This window comes from Danaus plexippus, chromosome 5 (assembly GCF_018135715.1).
Source record: "Danaus plexippus chromosome 5, MEX_DaPlex, whole genome shotgun sequence".
Lineage (NCBI taxonomy): Eukaryota > Metazoa > Arthropoda > Insecta > Lepidoptera > Nymphalidae > Danaus > Danaus plexippus.
Window position 1 is genome coordinate 5712752 of NC_083539.1, and position 16072 is coordinate 5728823.

Consider the following 16072-nt stretch of genomic DNA (forward strand, 5'->3'; position numbering starts at 1 on the left):
ATAAGGTGTTTGTCAGTTTTATATTATAAGTTACAAAACTCTATATATTATGAGTGTTTGCCCAACGACGGATACATCGATGTTTGTAAACGTTAGTAAATAAATGTAATTTATTATATAGGTTTTAGTATTTTCCATGTTTTTATATTTATAGGTATATGAAGAAATAAAATCACAGAATTTTAAGATACGATAAGACTTTTGGAAAATACAGAAAGATTTCTTTACTAAAAAAGATAAGTTATATTTCCATTTGAATATTTATAGCAGGACACTACTATTTAACCTTCTCTGTTAACAAGTTAAAATCAATGAAGTACAAACGGTTATGTACAAAATGGCTTATCGAATAGTTAATATATAAACGAATGTGATTTTTTCATGAAAATGAAAATTCGTAGCAATCCAATTTCTCGTTCGTATTACAAGTCATTAATTCCCTAACTTCGGACATAATTTACGACTAAGCCGTTATATAAAAACTTGCGCCCGCAGCTGAATAATATGATTTATAGCGTTTTAGAGAGATCTAGCGCAATTAGATCCAGTGCGGGTTCTGCGGGTATGATTTATGATTTGAATTGATTCGTTGTCACGAGAGCGAGAGCTGGAGTTATATGCGAGTGACGTTCTGCGGCTCACGACGTATAAATGCAAATTGCGGTCAGTCGAAATGTGTACTTGCATCACAATGGAGTCTGTATTCTTGGGATGTATTTATTATATCTTGAAAATTGTATGCTATCGAAAATTTTATTACAAACTTACTCTATCCCGCGACCAAGTAGCTACCAATGAGTGTAAAATTGATTTCAAGAGATATTTCGGTAATTTTCGTTCAAAATCAAAACATAATCAAATATATAAGTAATTTGTTACAAATAATGTAACAAATAATAATTTCAAGATTAAATAAGATGAATAATAAATATACATTAATTTTATCCTGTGGATACTTCATACATGTATTTCAGAAGAAAGTTTAAATTCATATAAGCCGTAAATAAGTAAAAATATCATACATTCAAAAGTGCTGTGTGTTATTTTGAACTCATAACATGGCATCCCTTCACAACCAGAGATGATTCATATTAAAATTTGTTCACAAAAGACGGCACATAAAGAAACCTACTTCGAACCGCTGATACGGCGTCACTGCCTGTCGACGCGTCGCTATAACCGATAAACAAATCATAGACTTCACTCAGCCCTCACTATCGCGGCAGTAAAAAACTTAACTATCCGGTAACACGACACACCTTAAAAATAAATCACAACACTAGTAACGCATTATCAAAATGTGTATGACACGATCGAGCCTTATATCTCATATCTATCGTGATCACGTTCCTCGTGAAGCCATAACAGAACAACGTAACACGCGATGTCTGTACCGATACAGCGTTCAAACTATTTACATGCTAATGTAAAGCCTTCGAAAACGAATACAACTTTCGTTTACCGCAGAATATCAAAATATTTTACCAGTATATTACAAGCAGTGTTATGCAAATCGGTTACAATTTAAAAGTTTGGGGTAACTCGAACGTGGTCCTGGTATTGTTTCAACACAACGGGCGTTTATATTTTAACAATGGGGTAATAATTTACCTAATGCGTATCGATAATTTATGAAAAGATTACGTAACTATTGTGCTATTGTCAGCTAGGGATGAAACTTTCGGTTTCAGCGTACTGATTTGCATAACCGGACGGATCTACAAAGCTTGGAAACCCTTTGAATAATCCTTTTCGTTTCACTTTTAAAATGGTCTCATTGTTGACATTTTGTATGAGCAATAAATAAATCAGGCTTTATAATTCCCAAAGCATGTGATAAATTGTCAAGAATGTTGCCTTTGATATATACGAGTTTTTATTCTAGTATTATGTATTACTATTAGCGCACTCATCGGAAAGCTTTGCTTGGACTGTCGGAGCATATTCAAATTAAATTAAATTTGTAGACTTAATTATTTTATTTGGTCCTAATCAAACTATTATCATAAACGTTGAAGTGGTCATTGATGGTGAAATGGTTGAAATAAATGCCAATAACACACGTCATTATGGCGTGTAATATCGTTTTACAACTTTAAGGCAATAAATAAATTGACTGCTGTTTGTAAATTTTATTACGATTTAAAAGTCGTTGACTGTTTGAAACGAATAATTGATTTATGTCGGTTATTAATGTTTATTTAATGCCATGTTAAGTTATATTAAATTTTACAAATTAATTTCGTTAACCTAATAATAAACTGCTTGCATAAATACTTTTACTTTACAGGATCGTCTAGGACGGTTTGTAATTATAGGAATAGTTTTCCTGCTAATATTTAACATTTCCTATACTTGTCTTTACGCTTATGTTTTTATTTCTCTAAAATACTCAATATTAAAAATCTTATATATATTCCCAACATAAATAGTCAAGTACAAATGAATTCTGAAGAAATTAAGTAACAGTCAGTGATAAGAGAGCTTCCTTTACAGTGAACTCAATTATAACACTATAAAATATAAAATACAACCTCAATTACCCGACTATTCATCATACGAATGTAAATATTTGAATGTAAGTATATCTATAATTTATCACACTTGTATGTTAATGATCGGACTTTTCTACAAATGTTTTAGTCTTTTAACACGTGTTAATAACCTATAAAACAGTTTAGTGGTACATAAAAAGTTGGGATTTATAACGAATAACTTATGATCGGTGGACGGGTGCCCGCTTTACAATGTGATTAAAAAAACATTTGTTCTATGGTTCGTATTTCATTGAGTTCCTGTGTGAGATTATTACTTCCGAAAGCAACAAGTTATTGCTGAATTTAATTTGTGTAGTTTTTACAAGCCTTAAATCTTCAGTTGTATGTATTAAAGCTAGCTGTCTTTATAGTGGTCGAATGGTGTCATTTAAATATTAATGTACTTTTTACGTTGATAATGTACGAACCGGCGAGATTGTGGTTACATAAAGAGTCCTAAAAAGGAAAGACAAATATCTGGTTACTTTTATGCGTTACATGATAATGCACTTACAGAGAGAGTTACGATCAAGTATTCCCTTAACCAATCCGAATACACCAAAAACCGGATTTTTATCCAATAGCAGTCAAATCGATAAATTTTATACTTTATTTATTTTTTCTTTAATACATGTAAAGTAATATACACACAGTATACAGAGCGTAGGTAGAAAAAATAAAGAACCTTCACACTAACATTATTAGATTTAAAAAAGGATTTTAAATTTAGAAGCGACATTTAAATAAAAGTCAAAATCACACCACCGCTTCATATAAAACGCAATACGTCGGCGGTTTTGTTAAAATTTGATGCGATAAAACGATAAGTGTTCACAAAATGTATATTTTATGATCACTAAATAACAAAATCAATCTTGCATATTCCGCTGCAGAACCATTTAAGTATTGTAGTAGGTGAATATTTGACCGGGAAGGTTCGTCGCACCGTATGAAGGGACATCGGCGTGGGAGCGATATCTGGAACGGGTTGGTCAGTCGTAAACATTCAGAATTAGTGCTCACACTAACCGGTAACAAAAAATGTTTATATTTAGACGACGAGTAATACGAATCCGCTGCGTACCACTCGGATTTTGAAGCTGTACTTTTATGGTGATTGGGCCGTTACTTTCACGTATTTAGTTACTAATGATTTTTATAATAATACCTTTATATTTATATAAATATATAAATTAATGTGAAAGTTATTTGTTAATTGATTTACTATGTATATATGCTTAACTAATTAGAATTATAGTGTCAGGGGAGACAATCAGCCTTCCCGTCCCTCGACACCAATCAACTGAATACAGCAATTACATGGGCTTCCTATTAAAACTTTTCCCATCAACCTATATAGTTCAACGAAAACATAGAACACCCTCATTGACTTCCACATGAAACGTCACTTCATAAACTTTATTCATAAAAGGGTTGTGTGTGAAAAGTTCGTGCGGGCTATCAACCCTCAAATAAAGAAATTGAGTCATTAATATCAACTTTTTATTACAGTATTTAACGAAATATTAAGAAAAAATACGCAATATTAAGAAATTTACCGTGGAACGATTTTAACACTTATATAGATTTATATATAGATTTAAATTCTTTTAAACATTGGATTCTATTTCGTGAGTGCGAACTCTCATTTTGCTCTACCCGTGTTATTTCATAGTTATAATGATATTCAAACATACAAAAATTTATGAAATATATCCGACATTTAAAACTTAACCCTCGCAGGCTATTGCTTCCGAACTGGGTTCACAAACAGCTAAGGGAATCGCTGGAAGTCTGACGCTTTTATTTATGTAATATTTTGTAATTTTTAAATCAGAAGGGTGGATCCCCTCGCTAAAGGGTGGGCTCTAGATGAATGAATTTATTGTCCTTTGTAGATAAACATATCAATTTGTTGCTGTTTTGTAAGCGGCATAAATATGTGATACAATTGAGGACGAATGCCGCCTCAGTTTAGTTGATGACATTTCACTGTGCACTCGTTGTGAATTAAGAGTGACTTTATATTCTGTTAAGTTCACATTCAAACCATTTATATGAATGTGTCTGAACGCGTATGCATTCCGTGAGTAATTTTCTTTAATTTATCTTCTATGATCACTATTAAAGTTCTAGTAATTTCATATAAGTTTTAAATATACCTTCGTGTTATAAAGTTAAAAAACAATGTTTAATTTTTTTCCAAACTTTTATTAATACTGTCTGAAAAGGTAAAGACTTATACCTTATACACAATACTTTATACATAACTTAATCAAATCAAAGCAGAATTAGAGAAATTAAGTTATATATATTTGTCATTTAAACAAATAAACTTGAAATAGGTATCTACACTTTCCTTATTATTTTTGTTAAGTTCTACAATTAAACAGAATTGCATACATATAAGGTACCTTTTGTATTTAAGTATACCTACATTAACGCATACAATATCCCAATACCTAAATAAAGGGACGGATCTAATAGTAATATCATCAATGTATCACCTATTAAGAATATGTTAAGGAACAGCTAAACAAATAAGCCATACTATATTTAAACTATCCTGTTCTCCAACCGTATCCGCCAACAGCTTCCTAGTCTAAAAAATGTAGAATCTCTCGAGCGATTCTATGCTTAAATCGATTAGAAAGCGAGCGAATAAAATCGATTTTCCCCCAAATCGAATAGCAGTAAAACGTAGGTAGCAGTTTAAACGTCCAGATTGTTTACATGGCGGCGTCACGAGTGTAAACGCTTGTCGATAATTGATGATTTGATTTACAACATCACTAAACAACCGGTGTTTGGGCTATCGTGATACACAGCCTTTGAATGGTACGCCTTAACAACATTGAATCCGAGCCGATCTATTCTGGTATTATTTGCTCTGTTGTTCTAAAATTATTACACATTGCAACATAAAATACATCAGACATTTCACTACGATATACTTCAATGGCTTGGCTTTTATGTAATTAATTTTATACTTCGTATCAAATCATATAATAATTTTGTAATCGTGATTTGCAGCTGTTATTTAACAAGCTATTATTCAGTCGAATATGTTTATGATTTTTATTACGTATTCGCAACTCGAACAGAACATTTCCGAGGCTTATCAGAAATGTTATATTAACAAAATACCGCTCGTCCATTAAAAACACCGTAATCAGGCAATTTTAAGGTCAATAACCACTAAATGCACCCATAACCTTCGATACTATAAATTTTATTCGATAAACAATGAAACAATCGGCCTGTAATGTCACATTTTTGCGGTAGGTTATGGTCTATTGTACCTTTTGTTTTAACGGCAAATTAAAATTAAAACATTGTTTAAATATATTTTTATAAAGTATGTTCCTTAGTGTTCCTTAGTATTTGACAGTGAATGAATTAAATTCTGTTTAATAGGTGATTAGTTATTCGGTGGCGCGTAATGACGGTCTCGTAATAAATTCGGTTTACAGCGCGTTAATCATGGATATAAAGATGGATGCATGGATAGATGGATGGATGAATTTATGGATGGATGTATGGATTTTTGACCTCTGTTGACGGCCGGTAAATTGATTTTGATGTGTCCATATATCACAAATGAGGCCTACCGCAATACATTATCATGCAAATACACATACAAAAGTTCTCTATCTACACTTTCGTAAGACATTCCATTTCTTTAGATAATTTTCTTCAAATTTTCACAGTAAAATGATATGTGTCATAATATACATACACATATATACCTACATATATATATATATATATATATATATATATATATATATATATATAATTTATAATTTTGGTATTGTTAAATAAAATTCATTTTATTTCCTATAGGTACCTATAGATTTTTCTAATAAGATTATACAACATAGATATATATTTTATAATTTATTATAATGCCTTTGTGAAAAGAAAAAAAAAATAATTTTATAACCTCAGCCGTCAGCCAGAGGACAACACTGGGAGCTAGGAAATAATAAAACAATTTATAACGTGAAAAACAAACAGTGCTTTAAATGTCGCCATAATGTGTAATGAATCGACTATTAAAACAATATTAAAATTGATAAATACAGTAAGGCTGTTGTGTACTGAGAGCTCTTTAGAGGATTTAATATTTGCTTAGTCCACAGTAAACTGAAGTGGTCGGGTTGGCTTTCAGTGAAATGTGCACTTAGTAAAGATTATCTCACTGGCAGCTGTAAATTATTGTAAGTGCAGAATATTTATAGACCTGTTTGTTCTACAGCTGCGACTTCAAGGTTTGTCCATGCAAGGGACGTATTAATGTCTGTGCTATTTACTGATGATTAAATTCTATACATACCGGTTTATAATTTATATACAACCTTATTTATTTATAATCGGAATTATAATTGTTAACCTTTTACATTTATTATTTTTCTAAACAACGAGAAATGATAATGTGAATTTGTATTACATTCTTATTTCTTTCATTCTTCATTCTTACTTCATACTTCTTGGTGATGTTTTATTATTTTTTTTTTTTGTTTCCAGATCTTAATCAAGATGGTCTAAATAGAACGAAATAAAAAAAAAACATTGCAGGACGTCACCTCAAAGGTAATTATTTTAAATTTAAAAAGTATACAAATTAATTCTATTAAATAATTTAAGATCGTACATTTTCATTCGGCCATCGAATACCAAATGCATCTGACGCCATGACTAGAGTTCATTGGATGCAGCCAAAGTTTTGTTATATAAGCTTTAAAATTCTTTATTCCCCTTCTCAAATCGTGAGAATCCAATCTGCTATCGATGCGACCGCTCTGAACAAAGGAGATAGCGTAATGTTCTCCGATTCCTCCAACCAATGTAGAACTCCGTATGTTAGAAAGAGATACGAGATAAACAAACATGGCGTCGAGGCAAACTGGTATGGCACCTGAAATTCTCGACACTCATGCAAAGATGCGTGTGTGTGTGTATTATTGTTATACGTGAAGTGTAAGGGAGGTCCCAAAGAGATCAGATATAAGAAACAGTTTCAAGAAATATGTTTGGATGAGAAAATAATCTTCTCGTATTAAATCTAAATGGATATTTTTTTTTTGTTTTTTATTATTATTATTTACCTTTGAATAATCAGGATTCGGATGAGTACGTTTGTTAATTATAAAATGTTGAACTGCAAAATAATCCACTTAAAAAGAATATAATTACAAGACATAAATTGAAAGTTATAATTCCAACAATAGGAACACATGATAATGAAAAAATCTAGGATTGCTTCGTTAATACCTCAATTTTAATTGTTCTATTAAAACTTTCCTGACAGGTTGCTTACATCTGTTTTATTTGACTCAAAAGTTCTTCATATATAATAAAGATGGCGCTGTTACTAAAATATTTTAGTTGTTATGGACTAAAATTCTTTTCTTATATTTTGTTTTGGAAGCGTGATAGTTTGAGTCATAAACTATAAATAAAAATTATAAAATTTCTATTTTTTTTATTAAAGTATGTTTCAGAATTGCTTTATCTATTTATTAACATACAATATTTACTTTGCAAAAACGTATTTATAGTGTATCACATAGAACTAATTTAAATAAAAATGTATTCAAATTGAAATTAAACATTTTGAATTGTTTTACAACAATTATTGATTTAAGTAATTACAACTTAATTAATACAATCTGCTCTACATTTTAATACATTCATAAAACTCTCTCTGCTATTGAAAACTTTATAGTGGTTCAAGAGTTTATTGCTAGATGGCGCTGTTACTAAAAATAAAAAAAAATCTAATGTTAAACATTAGCTTAAATTTTCACATTGAAATCGGTGCGTAAACTTCATACTATAAACTAGTTACCTTTGTATATATTTAAATTTAAAGTATATATAACTTATTACTACTGTCTTTTTAATATATTTAGGTGCATATTTAATAATAGATATTTCTTATTACAAGATAAACACAAGTACTTTTACAAATATGTATAACCGAATCTGTTTATAAAGAGAAAATAAATAACTCCCTTTGAAATTAATAAATAGTTTAAATATTTTGCTTAATATACCTGTACTATGTTTAAGTTTCTATCTGAAATAATTAATCAAGTTTGTTTGTGACTTGTTAAAATAAATTCATTGAGATATGTTATACCTACTTAATGTAAAGATTTTTTCTTTGCTGACAATCCTGGTCAAAGCGTCGGTACCATCTACCTATTAATATGTAAATATTGGGACTTTCAAAATTAAACTTAACTGGGACTCAAAGTCCATACTATTTCGATACTTTGAAAAACTTTATTATAAATTCTTTAGAGCACAACAAACATTAACATCAACTATGAGGAACAGATGACAAAACGGCAATAAAATGTCACGGATGCTTCTAAGAACGATATGGTCCAGTTTTGTATGAAAATTCAAATCAGTTTTTTTGCTAGTAAAGAGAAAGCTAACCAGCAGTCAGTACTGTTTAGGATTTTATACGTGAAAGTAGTGCTACGTGTGATGTTAAAATGTATTATATAACGTTAATGAAAACGTGAATTATCCACTGCGCAAGCGACGGCTGGCGACACGCCAATGGTTTTTGGAAGGCTCGAAAACCAGATGGCCGTAGGAATGTGTAAGATTTTTGTTTGTAGTCACATATTATTTTAAGAAAAAAAACATACATAATATGTTAGCTTTGATCTATTTAATGTATATGAAGTATATAAATTATTGGCTTAATTTATATATGGAATTATTTTGAAGGTTTAAATTTTTTTTTAGTATGGCCTTTATTACATTCCTTGAATTACAATATGTAGGTATATGTAGGTACTTTGATTTTTAAAACATCTAGCTGTGAAAAATAATCTAATTATTTAGTAATTAAATAATATTAAAAAAAAAATATAAGGTAATATAAATAAATAAGATAAAATGGGTTAAGTTTAGTTTATTTGAATATGTATGAAATGATGGCAATGAAATAGGAATTAAAAATTTTACAATTAATTTAGATATATTTTTAAATTCACATTAATTATATATTGATACAGATATATTAAAATTTTTATAAACTATAGCAAAAATGTGCCAATAAGAAGGTATCTTATATAATAAAGAGCGCATTTTCTTATGCATATTTAAAGAGAGGTTATTTAAACAAATGCACAGTCCACGGCGTGTGGTCCTTCGTACGTATTTTTTTTTTAAATAACAATAAAAACAAACGTTCTTAAACGACCTTAATTAGCTTTATCGCAACTTAATTTATCGCTAAGTGAATTCGCATGTGTACAAGTTATAAATTATTCTAACATGATCGCATTTATACATTTTAATATATTTTTTTAATACATTAAATCGTTTAAATTTTTTTTTAATTATCATTTCGTTTGATTCGTTGAGATCTCATGTGAGTGTTTTTGATTTTAAAGTTGTATATATTATATATGCTAAATACGTATAAGTCACATACATTTATTTCTATTTATCAGTCTTTTCACACGACTGTACCAAATAACATCTTACATCCACAATTATTCTGATAACGAATCCGATGATGCAATCACTGACGACGCGGGTGTTCCGAAGTTCCCGATGAAATATACGTCCGACGACTAACGTATTTACGGCCCCGCTAATAAGCCAGCCGGGCCTTCTGTTACTACTTATAGATAGGACCGGTATAATTAACAAGAAAAGTGCTTTCCTTACTATTAGCCATCTAGTTATGATGTCTCAATTTATGAAAAGTCATTCATTCTAGATTAGTTAAGTTATAATTGCTAACTTGTAATATGTTTCAAATTGAATAAGCCTGCAAGCCATTTGTATCTTAAAACGCGTTGTTAAATAAAATAATTCGTTTATATTTTTATGTGTTTCCTTACAAGAGGGATGTAAGTGAAAACATATCGGAAGCAGGGAAATCCCAGCAATAACAATAACTCATAGAGTATCGCGCACCCCCCGCTAGATGGCGCTGCGGACATAAGTAATCCATTTATTCTCGGGGCGAGCTTTATGTAGCGAACTCTTAAGGCTCTTATATTGTTTTATATTACTTTTAGTTAAATATCCCCAGTTCATGCCTAAAGCGTCGCCGATGGGATTACATGGATTTGTTTTGTCTTCAAAAGTTATATTTTTAGATGTCTTTAAAAACTTAATTTATCATCGTCCACAGAGTTCATTATAAAAACAACACACCGTTTAGGAATGCGATGGAAATAAATCATAAATTAAAAGATGTGTTTGTTTCGTATTTAATGCGTGACGGTAAAAGATATAGTCGTTCCAATTTAAGGGAGAATTAAGATCATTGGCAACGGAGAGATATCCGAAGAATTCACCAAGTCATTATCGCTGGCGGGTAGAATATTCAAAGTTACCTTGAGACGGAATTTTGCGGATAAACGCTTTAATTAGATCGCTGTGGAACATTTTGTAATTGTAGCCCGCAGCGTACCATCCAGTGTACCTTATAATTATAAAATCGCTTGGTAATAAAATGAAGATATTTCGTTCTCTCAGCAGACGAAAGAGTTTACATTCGGATAATTATAAAATTTCAATTTTATTTCTTGTACGAAGTTATAAAATAAAATACACCTAAATAATTCGAATGCCTAGACTGAAATTAATTTTAGCTTCAAATTATTAATATATGAGTCATATTTCATAAGAAAATAGAGCTGGTAGCGCTCTATGTAATTTAGTACCTAAATAAATTGTGCCTAATAAAACCGTAAATACTAATAGGTACAGGTTCCAGTGTCATTAAACTTTAGCTTGCAATTCCCCAAAATAAAACCCACTAAAGAGTTCTTTTGCCGATAGTATCGAATAACAAAGAAAGTTTTTACTGCTCAACTTCAACTAACTTGACCCGTATTTGCGATTCTACTATAGTAGTAAAATACTATAACAATGCCTCCCAACAATAGATTACCTACTTGTTAATATAATCCACTTCATGTTCATTACAGCAGCACCTGCCGTTAACGTCTGAATCTTTTTATATTATAAATTACTTTAGTATAACTGTTTCACTTAATTTCCACCTGAGTCTTCACCCTCACGTTACAGCGCTGTGTCCGACGTAATTCGTTTTGCCTATAACTTTATAATACGTCTCGATGCAGTAGGCGGTTTTATGTTTGAATTTAAATTGCTACATTTTATAATAATGTCTTTGAGAGATGCCGCGCCCTTCTTATACTTTTTACTCATTTTATTATGTAATTTTGTTAAATCACCTCCGTTCTTCAAGAACCCTCCAACCTGTCTATAAATGTCAATTTATGGATATAAATGTATCGCTGAAAGAAATAGTCACTAGATATATTTTATTTTTATTTAATTTTAATACAGTTGAATTAATCTATTTGTTAACTAGAATTATATCGAAACGTTGATAAATATTATTTTTAGTGCATTAAGACTCCTTGTAACATTGATTGCGCAGGCGCATAAATAAATCAAGAGGATGGAGCTTCGCGTGGAGGTCGTTCAACCCGAACATCTGTTCGTACATTTCAGTACCAGACTTATCAAGTTGGAATAAATAACCACTTAAACTTAGCCTGTTATCTCGCTATTGTAAAAACATTAGTCACTTAATAAATTAAGACTTTTTCACCTAATTTATACTAAGCGGCATTAAAAACTATTTCTAGTGCTATCTAGTGCATACAATTTTAGTGTACGTACTTAATAATACTATATGTTGGCTGAAACTACAATAGAAATATTATATATTTTCTTATTTCCAAATCATTCTTAAAATGGATAGTAACTTCTAAAACTGTAATTATAATTATTAATATAGAGTTCCAGAAATATTTCCATTGCACGTTGGTTATAAAAATACATGTCGAAAATCTTTGAAATCCAATCATCTAGAGGGTCATAATGACTATATTGTAACGATGGATTGCGTGTTCGTCGTATCGAGTCAGACGTTTACGTTTAGAAATTTCAATCTTCACTAAGATATCCGCCAGCCATTCAATAATCCGATATAATAATAGGGAGTGATAATGTCCATATCTCCGCCATATTCGTCTCTCTGGGAGGATTGTTCTGATTGGCGCGCCAGGCAACATGGTTGCCGTGCCGCGTATTTATAAAAGGAGCCCGTTTTGGACCCGTTTCTTTCCGAATGCCCGATTACAGAACTCACACGCAAACCATTTCAAACCCTTTACGGTAGTAATAAAGTATACATTTCATTGTTACTATCACACGCTTGATTATAGCATCGAGATATTTTTTTTTATTTGTTAAGGATTTGTTATTTTTGTTATAATCGATCAATGGATTAATATTTTTTTTATATAATTTATTTTAGTGATGTTTTGCTTTGGGATTCGGGTTCAATTTATTTTTTGAGTATTACAATTTATTATAATTAATATATGACATTAACAAAAAAACTCTAACAAAATCTCGCGTAAGTATATATTTATATATACACATTTAGTCAGTTTGTTGGAAAGCAATCGCGTCATGTAGCTTATTTTCATCCTCGGAGAGCTTGCAAGATTTACGAGCACTTAGCCGTTCACCGATTCGGCACATTCAGACTCCACAAACATAACTGACAATCCACTGTCTCGTAATTTTACTGAATTAAATCGATTGTTTAAGAAATCACCGTTAAAAGCCGCCTGTATATCGAATGTAACAGTTTTTAAATTCTTACGACGCTGCGTTGTAAATAGTGCGATTTATGAAGGTCCTATAATGTATGGACAAATATTTTTGTAATATACATGCACTAAACTATTATTAGTGTATGCATTTTTTTTTGTATGAATTTTATGGATAAGTATGGAATTTAAAAATAATAATTGTTTTAGTTACTATGGCATTACACTTTCGTATAGTAAATGTTGGTATAGTTAGGTATCCATTTAGTGTCTTTAATATAGTTTTGTATGTATATATCTTCATCCTCATCTATTTATCAAACAAGGACACATATAATCCGATCTAAACAAGTCTTTCATATTGAAATAGTGCATGCTAATATGAATTCTAGTACCTAGAATATAAGATTTGTGTTATGAAGCGTTTATATAAACATAAGGTTTATTTTTCTATATTTTTATACGAATGATACATTCCTTGTGTAGGTCAGCACTTGTAACTGCCATGTAGTATATCGAATATCGCATGCATTTGTAGCGTTTTCAAATAAATATATCGTTTTGAATCCTTCAAGATTTTCAAATGAACTGTAAGTTTTATTGGTTATAAAATAAAGACCTTATTTGTCTGGAAGACAGTCAGCTAGAAGGTATACGCTTTAGAGACAATCTAATATAATCCGGGCTCTCATTTACAAGGTCGGGGCTTATTTTGTCCTCAAGTAAGTCGGGATCTCGGCTGTTTAATAAATACCGGGACGGAACAATCGAGGAACGGATGTAAGAAAATTAGGTAGGTTCAAGTAAAACGTTGGCTCATCTAATCCCACTGAAAGCTATACGTTTTGTTGCCAAGTATTGATATTTGCTTAGTTACGTAGTAATACGTATCTATAATACGATTTATATAACAAAATGTACCTACTTTAGTAAGGCGATGACGTCAAATTATAACAGATTATGTTTTACATTACATTTTTACGTTGCGTTAAAAACATCATAGTTAAATATCTATGGAGATATTCGTTCGCTTTGCCATCTCGCAAACTTTCTATTCAAGTTAAATTTAAAAGCAAAATATACGGATAATATCTTAGCGTGGCCCAATTTCACCGAGTAATTCATTCATATTCATACCATTTCACCCTTTGTTCTTTGTTACGTAACCGAGCTATTGTACCCCTTCCTTTGTCATTTTTATCCTATGTCTTTGTTATTTTAAGAAGCGTTCGGCTATCTGGACAAATTTAAAAAAAATATATATTATCATAATTTACTACTCGCGAACTTTATTTTTTTAACCTACATATTTCTATACCAACTGTTGGTATATCTATCAATAACGTCGTAAAACTTCTACCTACGTTGTTGCTTACAATGATGTATGTAAATATATGCTATTCGATCAAAAAAAAAAAATAGATTTACCGAGGCAGAAAAATGTTACAACATATTTTTTGCAATCCGAATATCAATGAAGAACTAAATAAATACCTACTACTGAATTACTTAAAATATTTACTAATTAATTTATTTGGTACATAATAATTTAACGAAGCGTAAGTGAACATGGAAATACAATTTTTTCGTATTATTTTAGGCTATTATTTTAAAATATAGTGACATTAAAAGCATCTATTGCCTCTTTACGCATATTATGAACAAATTTTACATTTCTTAACATAATTATTACGGGGGTGATAGCCTCATTGAAAGCTTTTTATAACACCCACGGAGGGGTGAAAACATTCCCAGCCATATTACAGAGATACTTTAATTCCGCTCAAAATGTTTGGTAGGTACATTGCTTACGTCTTAAGATTTAATTAATGTTGCTACGCCAAAAAAATACACAAACTATAAATAACATTAAAGTTTAAATAACACTGATGGACACTATTTGTGTGTTTTATATATAAATTAATATTATAGTATTTCTAAATATAGTAAACATATTTAAGAAATCATGTCGTCAAGCCTCACAAACTCCATGAATCCAAATGTTCCGGAAAATATAACAAGGCGATTTATATTCGAGGGTGGCACACAGTTTTTCTATCACAGAATCTGCTTTGCGAGAAATGAAGTTAGTTTATATATATAAAAAGATATTTATAAAAATAGTGTTTTATATCAAACACAAGAATAAACTTGAACACCACTATTCTTATAAGACGTTTTATAAAGAAACGTCATCAGTATTAAATATTTTAATTGTAAGGAGATAAATTCAAGTGGATAAATAAAATCTATTATAATATATAATTAATTTGTCTATATAGCTATTTTATTTGGATTCCGACCACGAAAAACAGTTGCATCCTGCTAAAAGCAAGCGGCGAATGACAAACAGGAGGGTGGCGAGATATTATTTCTAATAAGAAACCGCCCCGAGACAAAAGGTTTGCGTAAAGGGACGCGTTATTTTTATATCTGACGACCGCTGAATATCAATACCGAGGGATTTTTTTCTCTTTAAATATCTTAATAAAACTGGAAATCGTACGATTAAATTCTGATCACGCCTCTACATGCTTCCTTTATCACTAAGTCTAAGCTAAACGATTCGAACGTTCTGATTTATGTTTATTATTGTAAGAATGATTTATATTCATTTAAAAGGATGTTCATCGTCCATTCACATACAATCTAAACTGTTTTATAATTAAGTTATATATGAAGTAAATAAACAAACGACCTGAAGCTGTAAATTCATCTCGACGGCGGTTTTTATATTTCCTTACATTTGTGCATTCACTTCAAAGTTAATTAGACTTTATAGAGCGTTCCATCCCAATTCCGTTTTACTCTCGTCTGACGCACGCCAAGACTTATTCAATGGAGGGAGAAATGTGGAGTACAGGGGAGGGGGGAGTGCCCGAAATAGCAAAT

General features: G+C 30.7%; 1 protein-coding gene across 3 annotated transcripts in view; it reads left to right on the top strand.

Moving 5' to 3' along the window:
- Positions 1 to 16072, top strand: part of LOC116769180 (homeobox protein abdominal-B-like) — a 58991-nt gene that overhangs the window by 28975 nt on the left and 13944 nt on the right. For all 3 annotated transcript variants that reach the window (XM_061529500.1, XM_061529499.1, XM_061529501.1), the window contains one exon: positions 7068 to 7133. The gene's annotated coding sequence lies outside the window, so the exon portion shown is untranslated. The remainder of the gene's footprint in view (positions 1 to 7067; positions 7134 to 16072) is intronic.